This window comes from Agelaius phoeniceus, chromosome 1 (assembly GCF_051311805.1).
Source record: "Agelaius phoeniceus isolate bAgePho1 chromosome 1, bAgePho1.hap1, whole genome shotgun sequence".
Taxonomy (NCBI): Eukaryota; Metazoa; Chordata; class Aves; order Passeriformes; family Icteridae; genus Agelaius; species Agelaius phoeniceus.
In genome coordinates this window covers 74,801,053-74,827,701 of record NC_135265.1, presented here as the reverse complement: position 1 = coordinate 74,827,701, position 26,649 = coordinate 74,801,053, and the positions used below count along the sequence as shown (strand labels likewise).

At 36.9% G+C, this 26,649-nt stretch overlaps 1 long non-coding RNA gene across 1 annotated transcript in view; it reads right to left on the bottom strand.

Annotated features, from left to right (window-relative positions):
* Positions 1-16,491: 16,491 nt before the first annotated feature.
* The window catches only part of LOC143694605 (uncharacterized), an 86,041-nt gene continuing 75,883 nt past the window's right edge, over positions 16,492-26,649 (bottom strand). The window contains exon 4 of the long non-coding RNA XR_013183173.1: positions 16,492-18,219. This is a non-coding gene — a long non-coding RNA (uncharacterized LOC143694605). The remainder of the gene's footprint in view (positions 18,220-26,649) is intronic.

Sequence of the window (26,649 nt, the reverse complement as noted above, 5' to 3'; positions counted from 1 at the left end):
ACCATTCACTTCTCAGCCCTTGCTCAAGCAGGTACAAGATCAGCAACGGGCTCAGCTCAGGTTTTTCTCAACCTGCCTCAACAATTCTTCACTGTCTTAAAGCAACACTGTACAATTGTGATAATTCATGACAGAGAGTTCACAACCCTTCTGGGCAATCTGTTCCAGTGCTCTGTCACATTCACAGGGAAGTTCTTCATATTCAGGTGGAACTTCCTGCGCATCAGTTTCTGCCTGCATGTGCCTCTTGTTCTACTGCTTGGCACCACCAAGAAGAGTCTGGCTCCCTCCTCTTTGCAGAATCACAGAATCACAGATTAGTTTGGGTTGGAAGGAACCTCTGGAGATCATCTAGTCCAACCCCTCTGCCAAGACCGGGTCAGCTTAAGCAGATTACATAGGAGCATGTCCAAGTTAGTTTTAAAGGTCTCCAAAAAGGGAGATTCCACAATCTGCCTAGGCAGTCTGTTCCACTGTTCTTTTACCCTTAATGTAAAGTTCTTCCTGATGTTTGGGTGGAACTTTTTGTATTTTAGTTTATGGACCTTGCTCCTTGTCCCATCACTGGGCACCGCTGAAAAGAGTCTGGCACCCTCCACTTGACAAACATCTTTGTGATATTTATGTGTATTGATGAGGTCCCCTCTCAGTCTGCTCTTCTCTAGACTAAATGCACCCAGTTCCCTCAGTCTGGTGTGACACCCTTCCTTCAGATACTTCCAGTGATGGTCCCTTCCCAGCTGTCTCTTCTTGAGGCTGAACAGGCACAGTTCCCCCACTGGTTCCTCATAAAACAGATGTTCCAGTCCCTTGATCATCTTCACAGCCCTCCACTGGACCAACTCCAGGAACCTCATGTCTCTCTTGTACCAAAGAGCCCAGAACTGGACAGATGACTCCAGATGTGGCCTCACCAGGGCTGAGGAGAGGAGCAGGATCACTTCCCTTGCTGGCAACAATCTTTTTCCCAATGTACCAAAGGATATCTTTGACCTTCTTGGCCACAAGAAGGCTCATGGACCACTTGTTGTCCACCAGAACCCCAGGTCTTTCTGTGCCAAGCTGCTTTCCAGCACATGCCTTCACCTAGCCTGTGTTACTTTACAGAATTATTCTACCCCAGGTTCAGGACCCTGCAATTTCCTTTGTTTAAGTTCAGATGGTTGAGTTCTGCCCATCTCTCCCCCCAGCTTTGTGTCATCAACCAACTTGCTAAGGAGCAAACCATATAAAGCATATGTTCAGTTCAGGAACTGAAGAAAATAGTCAGGTACAGCAGGAATAACATACAAGGAGGGATGATGTAAGGAGAAGCTTATATAGAGTGAGAGGGCATGGGTAAAGTTTCAGCAAGCTGATCTGGAAAATTCTTTCTTGTCCTCGTTGGAGCAGAGTTATGTTCATGACTTCTACATGAACTTGTGCAAATGGTGACATTCAAGTTGAGTGAACATATGCCTCTGGTCAGATGTATAGGAGTGTGAAATTCTGTAAGGTTGATCTGTTTTCAGCTTCATTCTGTTCCTTACAATACAATTGCTGCTCTGGGGGAATTCTCTGGAGACAGAGATATTTTTGCTTTGCTTGCTAACAACTGAGCAAATGCAGGAGGAGAAATGTTCCTAGACTTTGCAGGATATGACAGAGAGAAGACAGCCCTGAAAGAAGCATGGGAAGAAGCAGGATGTCAGGTAGAAGAGAGGGATTACTGAAAGTAGCAAGGATCAGTGACAAGTCTCACAACTAACTGAAATGCAAGATTCCTTGGAAACAGGGAACTGTTAATGTTTTGTGCTAAGTTAAAAAGCTAAAGACAGTAGCAAGGATTTGCCAGCAAGAACATAATAGGCCAGGAAGACTTATATCAAAGTCAATATTTTTTTAATTTGTCCAACATAGCCACTCTGCATTTTCTCTTTGTAGGAAATTATGAGTCTTGATTTCTATTATACTTCTTTTGGAAAGATATCAGACCAGAATACATATGTGCATAAGCCTCAAAACTGGAACCAAATTGAGATCTATTACACAAATATCAACAGTTGGTTTAATTTTTTTCCTTTTGTTTATTTTCAGATTTTCTATTAAGCAGTCTAATCCATTGTAACACAGTTCATGTTCTAGCAACATGGATTTAAAACATGATTGAACAAAACAAATCTGTACAATTAAAATAATGTCTGTAAAATAAAATTACCAAAAATATTTCATAGAAGGACCACAAAACACTTTTTAGAGGGGATATTTCAATTTAGAAATTGTGTCTAAGGAGTCTGGCCATTCAAGCCAAAGTAGAAGTTTTCAACATTTTCTTGTTAACAAAAGTAATATTGTTACTATGGCAACAAAAAATACACACACAAAAAGGTATCTTGTCACTATTCCTGATGAAATATGTATGTGTAGATATGAAATATCTCCTGGATCCAAGATAATTTCTTAATTTTTGTTTGCATTCAAGTCTGCCATTTAGCATCCATTTCAAATGGTCATTTATTTCTAAAAATTCTTCTCTGAAAAAATTCTGTGCACAGTGTTGTCTTCAATACTTAATTCCAAACAGTGCATGAGATAAAATAGAACCATTACATTTGCAACAAAAGAAAAACTTTTGAAAACTTACATATTATTCACATATTCATTATGGTTACCATGCATATATTCAGTGATATGTTCTCAAAAAAGAGATTAACATTTTTTCTGATTCCAAGCATTCCAGATTCCACTGTGCTTGGTAATTTATCTTTTTTTTCTGTTGTGGAGAGGAGGTGGATTTTTTTCTTTTGTTTCTGGTTTGTTTTGGGTTCTTTTTCTTCTGTGTGTATGAAACCAATGAACAAAGAACAACTGTTACACCACCTACATTTTTATTCATGAACAGAGAGCATTGAAGCAGACTTATGTGGAACAAGAAAAACTTTCTTCATTATTCTGGTGAAACTATTTGTGTCCCATGGGAACTTGGTGAGTTTTTGCCACCTAGTTCTAAGCTACTCCATTCAAATGACCTTTACTCTCTGCTGAGTGACTTCTCATAAGTCATTAGTCTATTTTTTACTTTAACAGGTAAAAATCCCTGAGTTTAAGAATTCCTTGATTCTAATAATGTATCACAAACTACAGAGAGATTTCAGTTTGTGCTGGGAAAACCTGCCTAGATTCCTGGCTTTGGGCGAGTGACTCAACGGCATCCTATTTTTAATATATAGTTGACCAAAATATCTCAACTAAAGATTGCTCAGGGGAATATATCTCTGTTGAGAACACATCTCCTGGATCATGGATATAATCTGTGTGAAACTTAAGCTAACCTTTCCACTTTGGTTTGTAATCTGTACTTATATGCAGGCTTCTAGGTACTGCTTACTATTCTGTCTTTGTCTTTTGAGCTCATACTATTTAGAACTCGGTGTCTTCACAGCAATTGTATGTGGTATCTCTGAGTGACACTTCCATCCGCAGAGAAGGAGAAATAGCAGAAGGAAGTCAGGGAGGGAGTATCTCTGGAGATTGTGAGAGAAGTCAGAGAAATCATCTCTTCTCTGCCCATCTGTTCATCAGCTAGGGCTCAAGAGTATAGCTTTGTCACACTGCAGGCTTGCAATGTTGGGATCCACAAGGCATTTGGAGAAAATGTAGATGAAGAGACGTTATTCTAAGAATAAATTTAAAGCAATATGGAAGCAGTGAGGAATGATTGAACATTACTGAAGAAATATCAGCAGGAAAAAAAAAAGTCTGCACTCATTATTCTGATAAAGACTTTTTAGAGAATAGTTTTTTAAAGAAAAGGAGGATTTTTTTTAGAAATTCCGGTAATATTAGTCAAAGTTGGATATGTTTTCCACTGCAGTAAAACACTACAGAAAAATAAGCAAAGTGATTATGGGAAGCAATTCAGGTGCCTGAAAAATACAGGCAATTGTAGTGGCACCAGATAATTGTACTTGAGAAACTTAAAACGTTCCTGTGGAGTGTGGATCATAATTTGATTGAATTGTGCCATTACAAGTGCAGGGCCATGTTTAGTACTATTGAAATGAAAATCGTGATTTTTCAGTTTTAAAATCATTGTTATAAAGAACCTATCCATAGTTGCATATATTTCTATTAATATATATATGAGACAGAGGGGGAGAGAGAGACAGCAGATGATAAATAACCGTGATCTTGACACTAGGATTAGGCAAGCCACAACAGATTTCAAAGAAACATACTATCAGGACACGAAAATTTACTATTTATACTTGAGAAGATCATAATGAAGGAGAAGCTAGAAGCTTCCTGTTTGCCTGATAGAGCTGACGTCACCCATCTCCAAGACAGATCTGCTGCTGGTCAAGACCAAGCTCATCAGTGACAATAGTAACGCCTCTGTGTCAACACATTTAAGAAGGAAAACAGGGTTATTGCGCAAAAGCAAATGGTAGCCAGAGAAGAGAGTCAGAAAATTTAAAACAACTCTGCAGACACCAAGGTCATTGAAGAAGGAGGGGAGGAGGTGCTCCAGATTCTGGAGCAAAGGTTTCTCTCCAGCTTGAGTGAAGACCATGGTCAGACAGGCTGTCCCACTGCAGCCCATGAAGGTCCACAGTGGAGCAGAGATCCTCCTGCAGCCCATGGAGAACCCTGCACTGGAGCAAGTGGATGCCTAAAGGAGACTGTGAACACGGCAGAAGCCCATGCAAGAGTAGGCTCCTGGCAGGACCTGTGGAACCATGAAGAGAAGAGCTCACACCAGAGTAGGTTTTCTGACAAGACTTTTGATCTCGGGGAGACACACGCTGGAGCAGTTCATGAACAACTGTAGCCTGTGGGAAGTATTCACATTGCTGAATTTTGTGGAAGACTGTCTCTGGTGGGAGGGACCCAACATTAGAATGAAATGACTGACCTCAAACACCATTCCTGTCCCCCTGCACCATAGTAGGAAAGGAGATAGAGAATGAGGAATAAAGTTAAGCCCAGGAAAGTGGTCATGCAGTTGCAGACATGGCCAAAAGTACCCTGGGCAGTATTTACAGGGACACAGCCAGGACATCAAGAGGAAGGATTATACCCCTCTGCTAAACATTCATGAGATCCTATCTGGATTCTTTGTCCAAATTTTAAGCTCCCTCAGTACAGGCAAAATAACGAACAAATGCTGGACCATGTCCAGCAGAAAGCTTCCAAAATGGATGGGATATGTGAGCATCTCTGTGAGAAGGGGCTGAGGGACCTGGGTTTGTTCAGCCTGGAGGAGAGATCACAGATCCACAATTTTGAAAGGCAGCAGGAACAAATCCTCTGTCTCCTGACATCTGATAGCTCATTTATGCACAGAATTACTGTATCGGCTTACATAATATAACAGTTGAGAAATATTGTGGATAACACATGGTATTGTGTTTTTTTATTGGCTGCTTCTATCCTGTTGATACTGTTCTTTGCTTCTTAAGAACTGGTTTTTATAGACCCACTCACCTCATTAATGCCCTTCTTGCTCCAGCAGCAGCAGCTGCCCAGAGGTGCACTGGCAATGCAGACGCAGCCTCCAGACAGGCTCCTCATGCTCAGGAGGGCAGCAGCTGAGTGCTTCTGTACCCCCATCTGGTCCTCTACCTAACTCTGCTGCCAGAAGGCTGTAAGCCTTTTACATGTGAAGGGTCACAAGTTTAGTTATTAAAATAATGTAGATGCTCTAAGTTCATTAGACCAAGACATTGATTTATCACTATTAACTGGTTCATCTAACCAAGTAGTTCTGTGACTAAAATCCTCAATATATGTAAACATTCATACACATGGATACATTTCTTAGTATCCAAAATATTTATTTTATATTTAGTATTAAAGTGTTTTAAGCAGCAAACAAAATGTGTATAACTTACATGACAATATTTCTTAGTCAGAGTGCCTGTTTCATTATCTAAGGAAGACATACCTAAAGGAAGCATTCTATTATTTTTGCAGCACATTCTGGTTTAGCAACTCTACCAAATGACAAGCCTAAATAATTGATTATTACCTGTAAAATACTGGGAAACAATTTTTTTCTCCTATTTCCCAAATGAGAGTTATTCCAGCTTGTTATCTAATTTCTAGTCTAGAATCTATAAAAGCACCTGTCCTTTCTTTTTCAGTTACTGTATCGTGGTGTCATCAGCTATTTCAACACTGTTTTATCCTAACAGAATTCCTTCTATTTCTGCCTTCTGTTGTTCAGTCTACTGGATATATGAGCATGAACATTAAAAAAACCACCAAACAAGCAAACCCCCACTTTTGTAAGTGCTTTTGATTTTAGAATTGTATTAACCATTCATTAATTACACAAATGAAGTATTGAATGGTGTGATCCAAAAACAAGATAAATAAAAAGGAGTTCTGTGACTCTTTTTTTTATTTGGTTGCTATCAGGTTAGTTGTGCATCTTTTTCAGCTCCTCTGATTGTTGGATTGCTGATAGCACAGACTGCTTGTTATGGCCAAAAATCAATCCTTTTCAAACTTCCACAGTTTTTCAGACATGTCTTCTGTTACTCACAAAAAACTCACTGCAAAACCTGTGTCTAGTAAAAATTGTGTATGAGTAATGTGTTAGATTGACAGTTACTGGGTAAAGTTATTGGAAAACAACACAAAACAAATGACTGCAATTATCAGCTACTGGACACATTTGTGTCAATAAATTAGTTTCAAACTGCTATCTGGAATGACTAAATGAATAATGAATTATCACCTCTTTCAAAGCTCTGTACCTGGTACTTCATTCAAATATCATTCAAATCTTTGACCTTTTTCTTCAATTTTTTTCAGTATGCCTGTTCCTGTTTAACCAACAAAATTAATCTCTAGTCTTCCTTTATTGTTCTGCCATACCTCTACATCTTTCCATATATTTTTCAGACTCCCTACATCCATGAAAATGTTTCCTTTTTTCAAATTAATATCTTCCTTGGTTTCAATTGCATTTGTTTGTCCTCAGAGATTTTAAGAATTAAAAAGGTAAAGAACATGTAATTTCTCTGCAGGATGACTTGATTTGATCGATTGATTTGTAAGACCCCTTGCATCATTACTCTTTTTTCCATTTGTTTATTATGTATGCTGACAAGCATATTATTATGCTCATCTGTTCTTCAGAGTTTTTCTCCCTTGTTCCACAATGGCCATTTCAAGGAAAAAACAGATATGTCTATTAAATCCTTTCTAGTCAAGTTTGATCTCAAGTTTTGAATTCTTGGTAGCTTAAAATCTCAAGTTTATAAAAAATGTTTCTGTTTATAATGTCTTTTGGATTTTTCTGTACCTTTAATTATTGCACTGCTAAAATGTCTGATTCTCACAGAATCTATTCCTCTTTATGTTAACATTTTTCCCATTGTTAACATTCAGAGCTCTGTTGCAATCAACAAGCCCTACATTCTGTGATTTGATAGTAGATACATTATCATTACAGGAATGCTTGTGAAGTAGGGTGCAGCATTGAATCATTTCTTCCCTCATTTTATTTGAATTTCATCAATGTAAACACATTTCAAATCTCAGAAGGTAATTTCTTAATATTTATTTCATTACTAGCAACTTTTCCCTTTTCTCCTTCTCTTTCACACTGGTTAGAATTTCTGCTACTTTGGTTTGTTCACAGTCCTGACATAAGTTCTTATATAAAAGTTTGTACTTTTAAACACCCAGATCTCTTAGTCATGTTAGAACCTTGTGCCTTCTTTTCCTGAAGTGTACCAAAAAGACTTATTCTGATAATATAATTTCAAGTGAAATGCAAGGTGAATATACTATTTAGTACAAAAAGTTTTGTTCTTCCACATACCCCAAAAGTTATATTACATGAATATACTATTTAGTACAAAAATTTTTTTCCTCCACATGCCCCTATTTTACTGACTACAGTTCTGACTTACATAGGGGTGTGGAGTAATTGCTCTAGTCTCCTCTAATCTCACTCAGATTTATGCCTCAGCTTCCTAGAAAACAACAAAACATTTAAAAGATATTCAAAAATGCAGGTTTTTGAGTACTTTTCTACCAATTTAGATAGGAATGGAAATTTCTCTTCTCTCTAAAACTATATTTATTCTTCTATTTCTTTTCCTTAGGTTTATAATATTTTTTAGGAAAAGAATAATTCTGGAAACAGTCACTTGACTATAAAAACAAATAACCCAGAAACTTGAGTGAACAAAATAATATTTTAGGTTTTTTTGTACCTATAGCAGAGACAGTCTACATAACTAGTCTTTAGAACAAAATGTTTTGTTGTAATCTGTTCCTAGCAGGAAAATATGAATCATACTGTGGATTAATAGAGCCAAATGCTGTCCAAAACTCAAAATTACAGTGTCTGCAGAAACACAGAAACATAGAATGGATTGTGTTGGAAGGTACCTTAGAGAACATCTAGTTCCCAACCCCCCACCACGAGCAGGGGCACCATCCATTAGACTAGGTTGCTCAAAGTCCTGTTCAACCTGGCCTGGAACACTTCCAGGGTTGAGGCATCCACAACTTCTCTGGACATCCTGCTCCAGTGTCTCAACATCCTTACAGTAAAGAGTTTTTTTCCTAATATTTAACCTAAACCTACCTTCCTTCACTTACAGCCCTTGTAAGTGAAGCCCTTGTAAGCCCTTCCTATCAATACAAGCCCTTGTAAATAGGTCCTCTTCAGCCTTAAAAAACAGCAGGAGGTTTCCCTGCCAGAGAATACTAAGCATTTTCACCTCCAATGCCTCTTAGAGATGCAAAACACAAGTTTGTTATCCTGCCTCAGATCCTTCCTTGAGATTCCTCACTGTGGCAATGCCTTCAAAATCATTTAGTACAGTCAGGTAGAGGCAAGTTGAGGACATTTTTTAGTGAATTGTGTGAAGAATATTTGTTTCACAGTCTTTTCTGTGATCTCTCTATATCAAGCTTTCTAAGTGCTTGTATCATCAATCTCTGGCAGGTTGTCACAAAAGGAACTGTGAGATATTAGTAATAGTTGGGGTCATTTTTGCTTCATAGTTGGACCTTTTCTCACCTGATAATGTTCCAAGACATTCAAATCTGCTTTTAGTGCATTGTAGTGACAAGACAATATGTAACTCTGTAATACTACTAATAATAACAACAGAACATTAGAATTTTAATATCACAAATTAAAATCCAACAGAAATTCTGCAAAGTATATGTATGCTTGGCTGAGCACTGGCACCAGATTTGCAAAAACAATACAGTTTATTTGCTACTGTAATGATTAAATAGACATAAGTCAGTTATGCTAAGTTTTAAGACTTTATACGGAGACTGAAAATTATAATCTACTAGCAGTTTTAAAAGCCAATACATCTTGACTGTCCCTTAAGATGATTTACTGACAAGGATTATGAGGTTTTTAACAGCCAAAAAGGCAACTTGAAGCTCAAATCATATTTCCCTTTCACTGTTAATATCACATTTGCACCATACTATCATATTCTCTCTGCTGATTACAGTTGATTGTGATCTCAGGGAATAAAGAGGGGCCATAGCAGCATTCAGAGTAAATTTAACTTTCTATTAGACCAGGAGTCGGTCTCGCCTTGACAGAATTGAATAATTTCTCACTGTTTGAATGTCAGGATTACCCTTGGAAGAAGAGTAGCTGCTATCACCACTGATGGACTAAATAGGCTTGCTAAGATTTAGACAACCCTTACTCTTCCCAGGGAGAACAGCACACTTTTATACTAATGTAATTTCATTTTTCTGCTAAACACTGGAGACAAAATTTCTTTTCAAAATCCTTTCAAAGTACAGCTGCAGCTATATCTTTCAGGAAGCTGTATTTTGACTTGTTAGGGTTCTCAGAGGAAAACAAGATCAATAACTTGTCACAGCAAGAAAGGGTTTACTGTCTGCAGGGTGTTGCAATATAACATTCTGGATGAGGAAAAAATGGGAAAAAAAGCCCAAAAACACAATTCTGAGTTTGTCTCTTGCATTTGGACAGGTTGATATTAAGCTAGTTAAACAGTTTATTTTTGCAATAATTTAACACTCATTATTAGTTATAAGTGCAATTTTGCAACAACACCTTTATGGTTGGGGCTACTTTGTAAACACAATGTGTAAAAATCCTGCTGCTTTTGATTTGACTCTGTGTGGTGCATAAGCACAAAGAGGCAGCTCCTGAAAAAGCTGCTATGACTACAAAGGAAGCAACTGAAAGTGATGATAAGATAAAGCTTTATTAGAAATTTCTTAAATAATGCCTTCAACTTTAACCTGACTTTCCCCCTTCTCTATTTCATTGTAGGATGATGAATCTCTTACATTAGGCAACAATGAATATGTAATTCTTTAACATTTGAATAAACATAGCAGCATATTGACCTTGGACTTGTATACTTTATTAAGGAATTGAGTAATTAATTCTATTTTGTTTGGCAATTTATGTTCGAAATGCAAGACATGTCAAGTTTAATGGCACATTCTACTGATAGGGATTGAAAGCAAATGTCTTCAACTTTTTAATTTAATAACCTGTACAATTACAAATTATTGCATCATTTTACATTAGTGTTTGTATGGAATGGAGAAGAAATATCAAATTAATTTGTGTTTGCCTCTGGAGTACATCACCTTTCTATTCACATATCCTTGAAATGAACAGATACAGCTATAGCATAAAAGTTCAGAAAATTCAAGAGGCCTGGTTTGAACCTGAATATGGAAAGTCAGAGAAGAACTATCACAATAAGTGGTCATCATGTGAGGAATATAAGAATCACAAGACAATTTAAGTTAGGAGGGCTCTGCAAGTAATTTAGTCCAACCTCCCCATTGAACAAGGTCCTGTTAGAGCTCTTTCTTAGGTTGTTGTCCAGTTGAGTTTTGTATACATCTCACAGGCTCTATGGACATCTTTGCCAGTGTTTAACCGGTCTCATAGAGAAAAATTTTCTTTTATATTTTTAAGAGGAATTTCTCATATTTCATCTCAGAATCCTATGTCTTCTATGTGAATCTACTTTGGAAGGGTACCTCTGGATAACACCAGTTTCACCTCTCTGTTGAGAGGGGAGCCGTAAGTTAGATTAGCCTTGTCTGTTTGAGTCATTAATATTTTTAACAAGAAAAATTAGTTCACTTTTCTGGGCAGCCTATCCCATGGTTCAATTGTTGTCAGAGTTAAGGTCTTTTTGTTCTTACATACACAGATGGAGTTCTTCCTGAAATGAGTTTTCTTTTGCTCATCATATTGCTATACATCTTCAAGAAGATTCTGTTTCAAATTTTCTACACTGTTCCCATAGGTTTCCCTCATTAGAGTCCCTCTAGTCTTGTCTTGTCTCCAGGATGAAGGAACCAACTCTCTCAGGCATTGCTCCAGGCTTTGCTTTACTCTAGAACAAAACAATCTCATTGGTCATTTGTTGGGCTCACTCCAGTATGTTGATGTACTTTTGTACTGGTAAGCCCAGAGTTGGACACAAAAGTCTAGATGAGATCTCCCAAGTGTCGGATAGAGGTGAGACCACATAAATACACACACATCACAGTACACAGTCAGGTTCCTTTGCAGCCAGGGCACTTTGCTGACTGCTGTATCTATGTCTATTTATAAAGGTGTATCTGTATCTGTGGACATATATTTGTGTCTGCAACATGGATAAAAGTCCAGAGCGTGCTTTCAGCAATATAGCAAGAGATAGTGAGAGAGAAAGATGATATCAATAATTGTATATGTAGATGTCTTCATAAATAGATAGATTCATGTAATGTAAAGACACTGAATATCTCTGTATTGACCTATTATTGACTCTTGAGGACAACAGATCCTAGTAAATGTCTGAAACTTGGGCATAGAATTGTTGATCATAACTCCTGGAGCCTGAAAATGTCCATATCTCAATGCCTTCTCATGTCCATATCTCATCTCATTTTACATAAACCATACCAAAAGACTTGCTGAAGTCAAAGTAAATGACATCCACTGATGTCCTGTTGACTACAGATCCTGTCATTTTACAATAGGAGACAATCAGGTTCGCCATGTCAGATAGCCCTGGTTAAATCCCTTCTGTCTGGCTCCCAGGCACATTTTGCTCCTCATTTACTTAGAAATAAATTCAAAGAGGATTTTGATGGACAGACTTCACAGGGACTGATGTGAGGCCAACAATGACATTTCCTTGGTCCTTCTCCTCTTCTTCAAGATAGATGTGACTTTTCCAGTCACCAGAAACATTCCCCAGTCACCCCAGTCATCGGCCTTTAAAAGCTGATAGCAGTCTCATGGTGGCATCACTCAAATAAAGAACAGAGAAAACACTAACATCTAGCACTTATTTTGTAAGTGGAAATGAAAAGATTGAGGGCAGCCCTTCAAAGAAAGGCTTGAGGGTACTGGTAGATGTGGTGTTGGACTTGAGCCAAAAATGTGCATTGCAGTCCAGAAAGCCAATTGTATCCTTGGCTGCACCAAAAGGAGGGTGGAGAAGAAGGTGGCTTTGCCCCTCTACCCTGCTCTGATGAGATCCCATCTGAAGTGCTGCATCCAGCACTAGGTCCTCAGCACGGGAAGGACACGGACCTGTTGGAGCAAATCCAGAGGAGGAGAGATGATAGATAGGATGGAGTACCTCTAAGAAATGGCTGAGACACTTGAGGTTGTTCAGCCTGGACAAGAGAAGGCTCAAGAGAGACTTTTTTCAGGGCCTTTCAATATTTAAAGGAGACCTACAAGAAAGATGAGGGCAAACCTTGTAGCAAGGCCTGTTGAGTTTGGACAAGGGGTAATGGTTTTAAACTAAAGAAGGGTTGATTTAGATTAGATATATAGAAGAAATGTTCACATAAGGAAGAAATAATGATGATGGTAAAACACTGGAACAGGTTGCCCAGGGAGGTGCTAGATGCATGTAGTAAGACTGTAATACACTTTTGCACATTAATAATTTGATGGGAATGCTCTTCCTAATGCAACCTAATGCAGGATACTGTTGGCCTTCTCTACCATGAAGGCACACTGATTGGTTTTGGATTTTGGATTTTGGTTTTGGTTTTTTTCTTTCATATTGTTTTGCCTTTTTTTCAGAAGGAGAAAAGATACCATGAGAAAAGATACCATGATTTACTGTTCATTAGAGCTCCCAGGTCTTTTTCTGAAAAGCTACTGTCCAGCTAGCCCATCCCCAGAGTTTACTGCCACATAAGATTATTTCTTCCCAAGTGCAGGTCTTGACATGCTGCTTTGCAGAAGTTTGTTAGATTTGAGTTATCTCATTTCTCCAGCTGGTCAAGGACTTTTTGGTACTGATTATAAACCTGTGAGCCTCACAATTTTGCTAATTTTCAATTCACTTTCCTGTTCAATTATCTGTTCCATACCTCATCAATTTGTCAATGAGGATGTTATGGGAGATTGTTGAAAGTCATACTAAAATCAAGAAAAAAATGTCTGCTGTACTTTCATTATATACCAAGCCAGTTACCTAATTACAGAAGGCTCTTAGGTTGGTTAACCATGATTTACCCTTCATAAATTTTTGCTGACTTCTCCAGTTAACTTCCTATCCTTCATATATCTGGAAATGGTTACCAGGAATATTTTCTCCCTCTTATTCCCAGGGATTCAAATGATCAGCCTGTAGCTCCCAGGATTTTCTGTCTTAACCCTCTTTGAAGATACCAGTGACATGTTCTTTTTTCCAGTTTTCACCTAAGACAGTATCTTTATGCTCCTTGTAGATCACCTGACCACTTTAACATGTGTCATACACTTTATATTTGACGTGTCAGCAGCAAATTGCTCAAATGTGCAGACTCCAAGATGGACCATTCTTGAGCTTGGAGGAGATGACCCTTAAAAATCAACCAACTCTTCTGGCCTCCTTTTCTCTCTAGAATCATATCCCATGGGATTCTTTAAGCTGATCTCTGAAAAGACCAAAATCTCTTAAGTCCAATGTTGTGATACTGCTTTTTGCCTTGTTCTTCCCTCTCTGGATCCTGACTCCACTAGTCCATGATCACTGCTGCCAAGGTCCGTGCAGCTCTCAGCCCAAACATTCTGAGCATTTCTTTGTTTGTGAGTATTGTATTCAGTAGAGCATCTCCACTCTTCTTCTTTATCACCTGTGTTAGGGAGGTGCCAACAATACATGTCAGAAACCTCCTGTGTAACTGCTGCCTTGTTGTGTTGTCCTTCTAGCATGTACTGGGGAGATCCAAGTCCTCCATGAGAACTGGAACTTACTGCTGTGAGACTTCTTCCAACTGTATAAAGAAGGTCTTATTTACTTCTTCCCAATCAAGCAGTCTGTAGCAGACACCCACAACAGTATTGTGCATATTACATATTAACTTTATGGATCAAATCCTGTATATTTCAGGTTCCATTAATAATAAGCCTTTGCAGAAGGATTTTTCAGATTTGATACCACTAAAACTGAGCACCATATTGCACCATATTAGGAGTTGCTCTAATGTCATCAATGTCACTGCTGATAGACCAGATGCTGACTCTTCATTTCTTCATGAGAAAGTGAAATAAAATAATAATAATCTACAAGTAATAATGGAAGCACTCTGATGTATATTGTAATTGCATGTTCTGTTCAGTAAAATTTTATTTAGGCTAATTTTCCAGAACCTTACTTTTTATAATTGACACTCCTCTCCTACAGAATCTAATTAGATTCCATGTCACTCAGTAAAATTGGAAACTTCATTCAAATGTAAATCACACTAGTTTAGGAATGTACAACCTGAATAATCAGATGCGTGCAATAGGAGGTTTTTTTTAAGGCAAACAACTATGTGATTTGAAACTATGTAATCTGAATGAAAAATTTCAATGTGTTTTATAGTTGACTTCGCATAAATGAAGATGTTGCAATTTTTATTCCATATGCTTCAGAACATAAGTTTCATTTTCAAGTTTTTTTACTGGTTACACAAAAAATTCCAACTCCTTACAGAGTGCTGCTTTTTGTCTCATTGTAAATTTATTTGACTATGACTTGTGAAATGAGTAGGAGAAAATTCTTGTTTACAACCTACAATGTATATTAGAATTTATTCTAAGTATCTAAACTGAACAAAAGAATTTCAGAACAGGCATAGCTTCTATCTGTAACAGACACCCAAAACAGATTGCCTGTAAATAATTTAGCACCAGATTTCCTGTGATCTTCCTATATACTGGGTGAATTAGTCTCCTTTACTTACTTCATTTAGGGCATGAATGTAAATCCCTCAAAAAAACCCAAAAAAACAAAACCCACATCACTGGACAGAAAAAAAGCTTGTCAAATATAATTGGAGATAGATGCTGAAGTCTCAATAACATGACAGGTCAGCACCACACAGGAGGTTTATGATGGGTGATCAGGGAAACTGCAACTACAGAGCAGGAATATGGAGGAAGATGACAGATGTAGAAGAAACACTGTTTTCACCTCACTTTCTACCGCCTTAACTAACAACATGGCTCTAGGCAGTCTCTGAAAAACAGTAACTTGGATTGAACAGCATCAGGCGCCCATAAATATGATTATTCTTCTTCTATCACACTGCATTGATAATTTTTGTGATCTGCGCTGCTTCCTTTGAGATTCCTGGACATAATGAAGAAACAGCGACATGTTTACATAGAATATTAGTATTTAATATACTTGGTATAAATCCAAGTAACTTGCATAAGTAAAGCATAAAGTGTTGTTTTGAAAACTAGATGCTTAATTATATACTGTGTGCTGGAAAAATGCATTTTATCATGTAATTACTTTCTTTTAGTTTTGTAGAATTTCACAGTCTCATCCTTTGCCTTCCCTCACCACTGATATCTTTATTAGTTTTATTGTCACTATGTCAGAAAAAAAAAAAAAACTCTAAAAAAAAACTAACCCAACTTAATTTTTATTAGTGATAAAAATTGGCTCACTGATACAAAAAAGATTGGGGTTTTTTGGTTCATTTATGATTGACTACCTTAAAAGAAAAATACTTCAACCAAATATTCAGCCAGCCAAGTGTATTGCTTTTCTAATAGATAAATTTAAAAAAAAAAGAAAAAAAAAGAAAAATTCAGATCTTTTAAATAAGATAATTTTTTTAAAGCTTCCTGAGGAACCTAGTCATTCAAGTTCCTTAGATGTTTTGGAAGTCTTAGACCAAGATAACATATAAGAACTCCTCCACTGCTAGAGACTATTATTGTTTCTCCAATGTATTTATTATTCCAGATAGTTTTTTTGCCAATCGTGAAAGTTCAAAAATAATGTTTTATAGACATTTAAGTACACATATAGAGTATGAATGATAGACCCAATGTAGAGGCTTAGTGAGGTGTCTTCTGATTTCATGGTCTTCATTGGACTGCTCAGCTACTGCTGTTTTTATTGTGGATTCTAAAACTTTTTCTTCATCCTAAAAATGCCAAATTACACACATTCAAGCATTATTCAGGATGCAATAATTTAGCTATTTTTTTTAAAATCTCCCCTGAAAAAAGGCGGCCTCTTTCTTCTAAACATCCAAACTAGCTACATTCTTCTTGGTTCTCATTGGAAACTTTATTAATTATTTGCAGATAAATATAGATCACACATTACTGTGGTCAGAGTTAGAAATACCTGGACAAAGTTTGAAATTAAATGTAAAGAATAATCTTAAGATTGATGTGCTTGCTATCCTCAGCAACATTATAACAGGAATTGAACTTTGATGAGCCTTGTGAGCCCCTTCCAACTCATGATATTTTATGATTCTATTATTTTATTCAGGTATTTCACAAGCTAATGTAAGTTTGATCCTTGCCTTTATTCAAACGGAAGGTAAGTATTGGGTTTATAAATTATTTTTATTTTTTTATACATTATGCATTATTATTTGCCTATCATAGAGGTGAGCTTAACAACAAAAGCAAAAGCAAAGTTTCCAGAAGCTTCATGTCTAACTTTCCAAGAATTCCTGGCACAAGGGTGCTCAAAAAGGAAGACAACTCTCTTAATATGTAGTACAGCTATTGCAGAGGAGTGAAAAAGACCAATGGAAAGAACTGCAGGATTCTACTGTTCATGTGTTGATTTATTATATTGTCTCATAAAACAGCATCACATCAAAAAGAGGAGAAAAATTGTAGTTGTGCAGGTAGTCAGTACAGTTCTTAGGGCAAATGTTCAAGTGTCATAAAGAAAAAAGCCTTTATGGAAGAGTTGAAAAATCTCAGCACAATTCAGGCTGGAAGGAAACTCAGGAGGTCTCTAGTGTAACCCAAAACAGGGTCAGCTGTGGGGTCAGACTCTGTTGCTCAGGGATTTATAGTCTACAGATGGAGACTGCACACACTTTTCGGGCAACATGCTTCACAACTTGGCTGACTTGGCGTGAAAATGTTTTTCCTAACACACTCTTTAAAACTACCCTGCTTCAGTTTAAACCAATTGTTTTTTGTTTTCACAGCACACAGCACTGAGAACTGGGGGTCCACAATTTTGTGATCCCCTGCCACTGGAGGCTGGGTGGGTTGTTTGGAGATGGTCTCTCCTCCAGTCTTAAAAATGCCCAGGCCCCTTCCTGAAGAGCTGCTCCCAGACAGGCAGGACACTCCACCAGTGTCACAGACACATATCTTTGCAATTTTTGTATGTTGGCAGAAGTAGGGGTTTCTGTCTGCCAATTCCTCTAGCATGTCTAGGTCCTTTTCTGAATGACAGCTCCGCTATTGAGTGTGTTGATTGCACATCTGCACTCCCACAATTTGACATTAGTTCCAAGCTTGATAAGAGAGAACTCCATCATTTCCTCCAGACTCATGCAATACTCCACTTTTGCTGGCTTCCAGTATGTGGCCCTTTTGCCCACCTCTGTAACTTGTTTTCCATGCATTTAATTTTCCACCCCTCTAGGCCATAAAGTTCCATTATAGGTAGAAGAATAACATGAGAGTTGGTGACAAAAGCCTTGCTAAAGCTGAGGTAAATTATATTTACCCATCCATACAACAAGTAATTTCATCACTGAAGGCAATCAGGAATCGGACAGGGATGACTCAATCCTGGTACTTCTGTGCTGATTGTTCCCAGACACCTACTTCACCTTCTGTGCCAAGAAATGTGTTTCCAGAGGTCTGACTCAAAGATTTCCCAAGGGACTGACGCAAGGTTTGCTTGAGCTTCAATCTTTGAAGTGAGTGCAACACTTCTTCCTGTTGCTGTGGACCTCCCCTGATCTCCACAGTTCCTCAAGGAAAACAGAGAACAGCAATTCAGGGACAGCTGTCTGAGCACAAAGGCCTGGGAAATTTTGTTGGTGAAGTCTGAGCTAAGGAAGATACTGGATACAAAACATCAGTCTTTGCTTTGTCTTCTGTGCCCGAACCACCAAGCCAATTAAACAAGAGGCATACATTTTCTTAGTTCAGCCTTCTAATACTAATGCCCAATAGAAAGTCCTTTTATTGTTTTTGACATCTTTTGCAAAAAAACTCAGAAAACCTCTGTGTGCAAATCTTCAGCTTCATTCTTCCTTGTTAGGTAAAGCCAAGGCTGCCATTGATTACCATATCCCCAAACAGCTGCTTTCTAGTGACTAGCACAGTCCCCTGTGTGTCATCCTGAGTTGGCTCAAGTGTCTGGATCAAGAAACTTGATTTCTTGAGGGTTTCTCACACCCTCTAGAAATGTCCTTGACTGCTCCCTTCCCACCATGTTGCTATGCTAGCAGATGTCATGGAGGTTCAAGATCCTCATGAACATGAGCTGGTGATCCCAAGATATCTTCAGGCAATTTAAAGAATGCTTTGGCCTAAACTGTGGTCTGTAACATATCCCTACCATGCTGTTACACTCACTGACCTCTTCTTGTATCCTGATCCATGAGTTCTCAGCTAGATCACTGTCTACCATGTGGAAATACATCACACATTTTAGGTTTCTTCACACATAGCACAATCCACTTATTTTGTCTTCCCTGAATATTTTGCACCTGTCTCTAACTTAACTTAGGCTGTGTGATCTACCTAACTATATCTCAGTTCTTCCAAAAACCTCATAGATGTTTTGGACTACATACAAATATTTATTTCCTCTTGATACTTCCTCATGTACAGACATTTGTGCACATACACTTGAAACTGATAATCTTTTGCCATGTTTCTTCCTTCATGAGGTGTCTCTTGTTGTCAAAAAAAGAAAAATTAAATGCTCATTAAGATTTGTTGTTTCTTTAGCCTACGTGTTTTCAGTAATTTGCAGAACAAAGTACTTGCTGTTTTACATCTTTCTTCCATGCATAAATATGTGCCTACAGGCTTCGAATGTCTATTTCTGAAAACAGTCATCAAACAAAAGCAAGATTGAAAGAAAACAGAAAATGCTAAAAGAATTACCCATGTGTTGGAATTTTTGATTGGAACCTTACATCTTGTGTAGTCTGAAAATGTATGAAACTACATGCCCAAAGGAATCAAAATGTATAGCTTCCATTTGGCTCCAGTGGATATTTCTACTGGTTAAACAGGAGCCAAATTCTGTGTGTCTACTTGCTTTGTCTATGTTTATCTTCCCATCTGGATTGACAGAGTGAAAGAGTGACAGAACACGCTGTGGAGAAAAAGAAACAGATTGGAAACACTTTGAACATGAGAAGAGTTTTGCTCCTGCTGAGCATTACTCCCTTGAAGCTAAAGGGCTCTGTTCAGTCACACACTGGGTCTTTGTGAACAACCAACACTCAACTCCCGTGGAGCCCAAGTCTGGGCAAGCAGCTTGAAGTTTTTCTGCATTACTCTTGTACAACTCAGATCTGAGAATATTCCTTTTACAATAAACTGATTAATACTATGGAAGAGAAAATGTTCACAGGGTTGTTTACACAGACTATGTAATCTATCCAGCTGGAGCATTGAATTCAAATGAACACAATTAGGAGAAGCTCCACAAATCTTTAGTATGTACAGTAGCAGTACAAAGACAGACAGTTGATTCTGAATTTAGCATCTTATATTTTATTTTACAGTATATCTCTGACAAGGCATTTTTACACTAGAAAGGTGTGTAACCTCACAGTTCTCCAGAAATTTTCAAGCTAAAAATTATTTTATTGCCTTTTTTTTTTTTCTTTGAGTTACCTTATCACAGGTATTACTGGCTTCATTGGTGCTCCTACCTGTACCAGCCTTCTCTAATCACTGTCACATATAATAACTTGGGACACCTTGCACTCAGTGGACTGGAATGCTATAGTTCACAGAGAATGAAGATAGGTTAAGTATTTTAACATGCATTTTCTCTCTTCTGCTTCTACTAATCTTTGAATTATTATGCAAACTCAATATTTTATTGATAATTAGGAGCTGGAAATGAAAATTGGATTTACATTTAATGCCTACATAAAGAGAGATTAAATTAAAAAGTACTGGGGTCACCTTGTCTGATTGTTTAATGTGCAAAGACCTGAGGTTTCAGGCCTTATTACACACAGAATGTGTTGCAAGATCAGATCACATTAAAGATTGAAGGAAGTACAATTCCATGAAGACATAACCTGTTCAGTCTATTCTTCTTTGGCAATTCTTCAGTAAGGATGGCAAATATTTGGTTCTGAGGCAGATAAGAATATTACTCAGGTAGAAATTATTACAGTGTGGATTTGAATGCGGGGGAGATTTCAATACTTAATAAGGAGTGACAGTGCTGGGGAGACACAATCAGTGAACTGAAGACAACTAGAAGACTTTCACATCTCATAGTAGGGAAGTAGAGCAGAAATGTAAAACAATTGCAGTGCTGGGGTGGGTGTTTTTTAAAAAAAATTTGGTGTATTGATTTACTTACTTTAATTGTTTTATTAACAATTCATATAATATTTTCTAACCTATAAACTGCATTCATTCACAAGAAAAAAGGCAATCTCAGTTCTGCCTGTGAAATATGCAGATCCATTATTCATTTGATTTAGTTTTAAGACAAACAGACCATTTACCATTTGTTTAATATAACTGTTTTTATTGCAACTGTGTGCTTTAAAAGCTAGGTGGAAAAAAGGTTAATAGTGTTTGGTGAAAAATGAATACTGGACACTTTTTTTGCACAATATAATTACTTTACTTGTATGTATTATAATCCTTTCTGGATTTCTCAGAAGAAGTTGGCATTCCTTATATTTAATGTACTACTATTTTAATGTATATAGAAATTATCACTCTTTGCCTGCAACATTTACTATGTCAAGAGGCAAAGGTGGAAAAAAATAAGAAAAGGAGTTTGTGTGTGGTGTTATACCTGTTACCATGGGAAAAAGTTATGGCTGCTACTGTGCTGGGTTCCTGTGGGAGTCTGCCTTTTTTTGTCATCTAGCTCACTGCATAGCTTTTGGACTTGACAACCCTGTCTCAGGTCTTAATCTATCTCAGTTGAATCTTAGTCTGTCTCAGATTAAGATCTGCATAGCACATTTGGTCACACACAGAAACCATGCAGTACCACAGGATTTCCATGTTCCCTGTTAGAAAGTGGGAAACATGTCACGTTTCTAAACCTACCCAGAGCTCAATTTACCTCTTACTGATTTACCTAGAAATCCTACCAACCATAACTAATGTAGGACTGACACAACTGGTAAAATTGGATTTTCAGACAGAATGGCATTAACTGGAACTGTTTCCTGAAGATAAGTATTCAACTTGACCCTTTTGGTAATGGAGAAATGGTTGGTAGGAAAGGCAAAAAGAATTGGCAAAAACATATTGCTGTAGCAGAATGTAAATATATTCCTTGCTTCTGAGGATGCCACCTGTGTTTGGGTCCCTATATATATTTACATTTCTTAGCCAATTACTTTATAATTTAACAATTCCGAAGAAGTCCTGAGATCACAAGTAAAAATATCATTCTTCCTCCTCTGAGAGAGTATAGTAACAACTGGACAAAATGAATTTGTTCTAAATTTTTTTTTTCTTTCAAGAAAAAAAATTTTCAAGAATTCCAATTCCTCACTTTACAAAATACGGGGCAGAAGAAAGTGTCCAGGTCTCTCACCATTTCTGCCAAGTTATTGGAGTATTCTTACCAATGATCAAGGAGGAAGATCAGACTCCCCTTGGGCTGAACTGGGGCAAACTCCTAGATATCAGCTTCTTAAATAAGACTGTTATACAGGCTCTGGAGGCTTATTCTATCTTGAAAGTATGTGTAACTTTTGTGATTTATAAAGAAAATTGCTGCTGCAGTGAATTGCACAGCTTTTCACTACTGCCTGGTGGCAGGAAATTTTGATAGAGAAACACTTATCCTGAGGAATTCTGAGGGATTTTGAAAGAAAATTGCTAAATGTTTCAACTACATGAGATCAGCCTTTCTAATTACTCAGAGAAGTGAAATGTTATCTAGTGTCTGCTAAGACTAACTGGGAATATTAATAATTGATAATTACAGTATATGAAAGGGAGCATGGGACTATTCTTCTTGTTTGGATGTTTTAATTTACCTAGTATGTAGAGTGCAAAAGTCTATGAGAGCTTTTTTGGTGTTTTTTTCTCTTTTCCTCATCTTTGACTGAACAGTGTAAACACTGTGATTTGAGTGTTTATAAGTCACATAATCATAGAATATTCTGAGTTTGAAGAGACCCAAAAAGATCACTGAGTTCAACTAAAGTAAATGGCGCATACAGGGATTGAACCCATGACCTGGCATTTTAAGCACCATGCTTTCAATATCAAATTATCTCTCAAAGGAGATAATAGGTGAAGATTAAATACGAAGTTAAAAATTTAAGAATCTTAACCATGATAAGCTTACTATGATCCTTGCTTTGAATTAGCACAGAAGGCAATCATATTTTATTGTCTTATTAAATATATGTCTTGTACTTTTTCCTTTTCCTAATATAACTTCACCATATCTAACATTTTGTCAAAAAAAACCAAAAAACCAATGGTGTACAGTGTTTTGGGAAAGCAAAATGTCTGTGGGGAAAGGAAAGACAGTGATAATCATTAAATACTAGCAGAAAAACACTTCCAAGGTTAGGGAAGAAGAAGAAAACTGAGAAGTTCAACTTCTCACCATCTAAAGATGGAAGAAGAGGTACAGAAACCAGAACTGTATTAAATCAAATTCCCAAGATAGGAAGAAACTGAGAGGTGGGGGTTCCTCAGTGAATCTCCCATTCTGCTCTCTTAGAGAAAATTAATCTGGAAATACAGATGAGATTTCTTCACTCTGAAGATGATTTATTAATAGGTTCATAAATAAAGCACTACAACTTTCCTTAAAGGTAAATGGGTATAGAAACTGGAGAGGCCCATATGGAGAAAAAAAAAATGTTAGTTAAGTGATGTATTATGATTCCTTATTCTGGAGACTTGATAGTGTTAGTAAAGGTATAGAGGAAGTGTATGGCTCTTCTGTAGAGAGTTTTTAAATCACTTTCTCCTGTTTCGTCAATTTTAAAATTTGAAGAAATTTTCTGCATCAGAACTTCCCACCCCAAACAAGGGAAGAAGTAGGCAAGGTAGAGAACTTGGTTTTATGAGGGAAAGAGTTGTAAATTTGTGTATCTCAGAACAGAGATGATCTTAACTATGGGTTTGTTTGAAAGCAGATTTCAAATTAATTTATTTGAACCTTTTTTAAAACAAATGTATCATAATGCTATTATGAAATAATGTCAGATAAGCAGTTAATTATATTACAATAGTGTTACTAATAATTCAAGCATGAGGGAAATAATTTGAGCATGTATGAATTGTGCATGACAGAATTTATTCTATTCTAAGGCTTTTTTCATTGATTTATAGTTGAGAGTTGAATAAGAACATAAGAGTTAAAACTATTCAGAAAAGAGAAAAAACACTTGGAATATAGTGATTATGCAAGCAGATAGTGAAGAAAAGTCTTAAATCCTCAAACATAACACCTGGGCCAGTATATAAGCATATTGTGCTGTTTCCCATTCATTAGTCTGTCACTAACAGTTACAGATTAGACACACAAAGTGAAGGATCCTACAAAAGAATATATATATTCCTAAACATTTAGATAAAAACATTCACCATATATGAGAGAAAAGATGAAACCATGTTTTCTCTTGTAGTGCACTTCACTTCCACTTGATCACTTTTGAACACCTGGGAAATTGTATCCTACCGTAACTGTCAAGTTTTGCATAAATAAAATACATTTTCAGCTGAATTTCATTTTGTTAACAACAACAACAACAACAACAACAACAACAACAACAACAACAAAACAGTGGTCTCAGGTTGAAAATTATTATTCTTCTTTTCTGAAATTCTATGTCACAAATCATGTTTTGGGCTTCTAGTTTTTTATTAAGTACATGTTCCTGTGAATTGACTGAAGAGCTATTCACCATGATATGGTTAGTCAGAGTTTAATTGTTTCCTTTTGTTACTTCAATACTTAAAAAAAACCCAACAAAACAAAACAAAACATTTCCTGTAGAACTGTATGCACCTGTAGGCAGACATTCAGCTTAAAAATAATTTGCAAAACTTCAGAATGGTTTCTGTCTGACAAATACAAGAGGGCTACTTTGGCTTCTTTATTTTACTTCCTTTGCCACACTTCATCCTCCTGTTTATGAGGACATGCATATGAGACCTGTTTATGGACCTATCTAAAACCAGATATTTAAGTAAGTCTCTATCAAAGATACTTCCAATCTCAATTTCCAGAAGGAATACATTAATATATTTATCAGTGCACACACTGTTTTTTCTGTTTCATCACCTGAACTGAGGTTCTGTCAATTGATAACCAGAACAGTTGAGCTAGAAAAAGGCTTGTGTTTTCTCAGCAGTGTCAGAATCTTCCAACAACTCCACTAAATGGGAGTTCTTCTCTGCTTTATTTGCTGCACTGCTTTGTAGCCCATGTTCTTCAACTTCAAATATCAAAGTCAGAAACCTGACAAGATATGATATTTTTAAGACATGCAGCCTTATTTTTGGTGTAGATGCTCACATTTTAATTTTCTCAATCTGCAGACACTTGTTTGTGGTCATCCTCATAGGCCATCTTAAAGAAAATGCCTGTCAAACATTTACAATAATCCCATGTAACCAGGCTACACTCCAAGAATAACAAAGATTAATTTCTTCACATCATCCTTCCCAGAAACCAGTGCTATTGCTACCGTGTCATGGTCTTATAATTCTTTCATTAAAAACTATGCAGTTTATGTAACCTCACTTTTCAGCCTCTGAATTTAATGTCTTTGCTCAAGTAAGTGGATTTTGACACACAAGGTTTGCTAGTAGCAGCTGAACAGCTAGGGGTGTTCAGGGTCAAAGTGGTCATTGACTGTTTTCAAGGATACATCACTGTTTGTTTTGTATTTGTTTTCTTTTGTTTGTTTAGCTTGGTTTGGTTTTTTTTCTTAAAAGAGCATGTTTAGCGATTTATTTTGTCTACTCTTATTTTGTTTCTCACTTTATCCTAGAAGAGGTTTTAAAACTTTTACTTCAAGTTTCAGGTAAAAAAGCTAGTCCTGAAGCATATCTGAAATATATTAATCTCAAAAAATAATTTTTATTCCTTTAAATTTCTGATTTGGTTCCATATAAAATACTCTAAGACTTCAGAGGTTTATATCATAATGGGAATTTTGGGGTACAGCAAGACAAAGAAGGAGTCCTCTCCTTCAGTCTTTCAAGATCAGCAGCCACGATTTTAATAATCGTTTTGACTGAGAGACTCAAAACTGATTGCTCCTTGAAAAGTGATCCTTTCTACTCTAGAAAGCAAAGGACTGCATGTGAATGTTTGAATAAAAATATCAACTGTCTACATGATTTGCTAGGGCTGACTAAAAAACTTTGAAATTATGATGGGAAAGATGGTTATGAGGTAACTGTAACATCTCTCACTTATAAGCACACAAGGTGACAAACATTGTACCCAGAACACAGAGCAGGTTTTAGTGGTGCTTTCACGAGCATATTGTTGCTGAAATGCCTGACAGATTTCCATTCTGCTCTTTAGATATACTTCCCACGACCACTGATAACTCTCCTGATTAGATTAATAGTACCATGGTGAGCATGTGTTTATTTCCATGGATTTAGAAGCTCCAGTGGTTTGCCTTTGACAGAAGATACCAATGACTCTCATCCAGCTTACTAAAAGAATTCAGGCTTGTTTCCAGTGTCACTAATGCCATTCGTGTTTCAAGATGAAAGCCAAATTAAACTTTTGATATTAAATGGGAAGGTGTATAACTAAAGCCACTTAGTGAGAAAGATATTTAAATTTGAAAAACCTTAAATACATTTCACTTCAAAGCAGTCAACACTGCCTGTATAAATATAACTTCTGCAAAGTTTATCTGAAACTAAAAGGTGTCCAAGATGCAAGATCTCAAGATCTATTTTAAATATGTTTATGCAAAAAGGAAAAGTCATTATTTAGTTTCCAAAAAAGTGGACTCTCCATTGAAAAATTTGCCATGGTCACTGTGGTTTTAATTCATATAAATTTTATGGTGTGTTTCCTTGGTGGAGATTTTTTTTTTTTAACTTGGAATATTTTAAACTGAAAACGTAATAATTTCATCTCTTTCCTGAAATATGTCCTTATGGCTCTGTTTCAGGACTTGGAAAATTACCTAGTTATGCTAAGATTTCCTCCCATTTGATCAAAAATT